Genomic DNA, 3,045 nt, shown 5'->3' with positions numbered 1-3,045 from the left:
AAATTGATTAAAATTAATGAATATGGATAGATGACACAGCCCCTGGAAAGTGCAGAACAGGGGTGCCTGGGTGGCTCAGTGGGTTAAACCTCTGCCTTTAGCTCAGGTCATGATCTCAGTGTCCTGGGATCAACCCTACATTGGGCTCTCTGCTCAGCAGGGAGCCTGCTTCCTCCTCTGTCTCTCCCTACTGCTCTGCCTACTTGTGATCTCTCTCTTTGTCAAATAAATAAATAAAATCTTAAAAAATTTTTTTTAAAAGTGCAGAACAGGGGCTGTTGGGGTAAGTAGCAGTTCCAATGAGGAAATGCTTATATATCATCTTAAGGAACTGGAATAATTAAAAAGTTTTAATCAAGAGAAGATAATTCTGTAGATGAATAGGCTTGAATCAGACAAATCAGTTAGGAAATTATTATAGTATTTGTATCTATGGATCATAAAAGCAGAGACGAGTGATGTGGCAAGGTGGTGGATCCCAGAGACTTCTAGGAATAGGAATCAAGAGGACGTGTGGACTAATTGGGCATGTGGGGTGGTGACAGACAAGAGTCACTATGCATTTACTCTTTTCTTCTAGGACCACACAACTAAGTATACCACGATGAACAAAATAGACAAGAAATAAACTCTGCCTTCCTGGACCTTGGATTTCATTGGAAGATCTATTCAAGTAAACAAGAAATTACACTGAATCCATTGTGCTAAGCAGAGCAAAAGGGGAACTCTAGCTGCTTTAAAGCAGTGAGTTTAGTTAAAATACAGTAGTTAAGGGATAGATTTGGGAGATCAATAATGAGTTCAATTTATAGTGATATAGATTCATTTGTGCAATATTTAGGGAAGTTGTGCCGAATAATATTGAGTACCTATGTTTAAAGCTCATAGATTTTGTTTTTAAAGTAATTAGGTACATTTGGTAGCTGACCTATGGAATAAAAATATTTACCTTGTGAATGATGGCATCACGGCCAACAGTGGGACCTCAGGGAAAGCCATGTTTTAAAGTCACAGAGAAGAAAGAACCAACAGTGAACACAGAGAAGGTACCATCTTGTATGAGGTGAAGAACCATCGAATTTTGTTAAGAAGGATAAAGCTGGAGATAATTTCAAGAAGTAGAGCATGCACAAATCTGTCAAGTTCAAAGAAGTGAAAGAAGGTAGGAATTAAACATTCAATTTTGTCTTGGCTTTTAGGAGTACACATAGTTATGTCACAGTTGTGAAAAATGCCTCAAAGCCAATGGATAATATGAAAAGATCACCAGAATTTTGTTTTAGTGAAATAGAAGGGTAGAGAAAGATTTTTAAAAAGTTTCACATGGTATAACTTCTTTATTTGGTTGAATTTAACTTGAAGTCAATAGTCCTAGTTTGTTTTTTGTTTTGATTTTTTGTTTTAATTAAAATTTTTGTTTGTTGTTGTTGTTTTTGTTTTATTCCTGGAGAAATATTTCTCAAACATATCATCTAATTCTTTTCTGTTGTTCTTGCTATTGTTGTTGCTAGAAAGAAAATTAAATTGTAGGAATTCAATTTCTGGCATATAATGCAAATACAAATTAGTTATATTTTGTATATGTCCATATATATACAAAATATTTTAAATTGTAAGAATTACTTGTTCTTAACAAAAAGCACACTATAATATGAAGCCTACTACAGAATGTGTATCATTTTACAGCAATACAACACTTATCAATTCCCAGTTGAGAGAATGTAGACAGCTTGTATGCTTAAGGAATAAATTAAAAGCATAGGAAAACTTAGTCATTTAGATTGGTTCCAATTACAGTGATTCTCTTTGAATAAAATTCAGTTAAGATTAGTGATACCTAACATCCTTATTTCTTTATGATTAACACAAGTGAATGTAACTAAAATACACTGTGACATTCATAATTGTAAAATAATGTCCAGTATGTACATTGACACTACTAATGGGTTATAATAATAAAAGCTTAAAACTCAAGTCCCTGTTCCTAGGTACAAATATGATGTCATATATAATTCCTCTTTAACAAATAAACAAAGGAGAAGCAGAAGAGCTCTCCACTTAATCTGTATCATTTACTTTGAAATGATTTATTAGAATCTGAAGTAGTAAAATACCAACAAAAAAGAAAATGTATTTCAGGTTAATTTTAAGATTTGCATAAGAAATTAAAATGTGTCTTAGCTGTTTTCAGGGGGAAAAAAGGAAATAAAGAGTCTTTTGGGGATACATTCTTTTATTCAAAGAATGAACAATGCTTTTCTGAAAACTTAGCAGGTATTTTCTATACTAACCAATGGACTGGTATGGTTCTTAACTGTTTTTATGTGAATACAACCTCTGAGCCTGTCATAAGTTAATTTGGCATATGCACATTTTTAATTCTTTTGCATTTTCTGAAGATGACTGTTTAAAAACGATCTTCCAAAATTTTTATTTAGTGTATGAAAAGCTGAGCAGAATATGTATTTTTATTTTGGCTTGTGCTTGTAGACATGACTTTTAATTAACTCAGCAATAGCTGATAATAAGATTATTAGCATGTACAAAGTGTGCAGTTAATAGAAGCAGAACTAGAGGCAATTAGTGGAATTAGGTATTTTTCTACTGAGAAACAGTATCTTAAGTACTAATTGTTTATGCCAGTCCAATCACTGCAAATATCACTAATAGCATCATTAAATCAACGTAACACTATATTATAAGCACTAAATAGACTTAGTGATTTGGTATCAGATTGGCACAGTGATGAGCTTATTAATATTGTCAATGAGTTATAGATACACTGGGGAAACATGGTTTTTCAACATTTTATTTTATACACTTTGAAAGACAAAAATATGCTTATTCTGCCATTAGTATCATGTCTGTGTGTCATATTTTTAAAATCACTCTGTGACTTTTAAGGTTTCTAATTAATTATTTCTTACATTTATTTGTTTTTATTAATAAAGCTCTTGAAACTATCATAAAGTAGAAGGGCTGTGCTTTATGCAGCTCTGTGGAAAACAGTATGGAGTTTCCTCAAGAAGTTAAAAAAACAAAACA

The sequence above is a fragment of the Mustela putorius genome, unplaced genomic scaffold (genome assembly GCF_011764305.1).
Source record: "Mustela putorius furo isolate JIRA1106 unplaced genomic scaffold, ASM1176430v1.1 tig00000460_pilon_pilon_pilon, whole genome shotgun sequence".
Classification (NCBI taxonomy): Eukaryota; Metazoa; Chordata; class Mammalia; order Carnivora; family Mustelidae; genus Mustela; species Mustela putorius.
Note: the sequence above shows the minus strand (reverse complement) of the source record.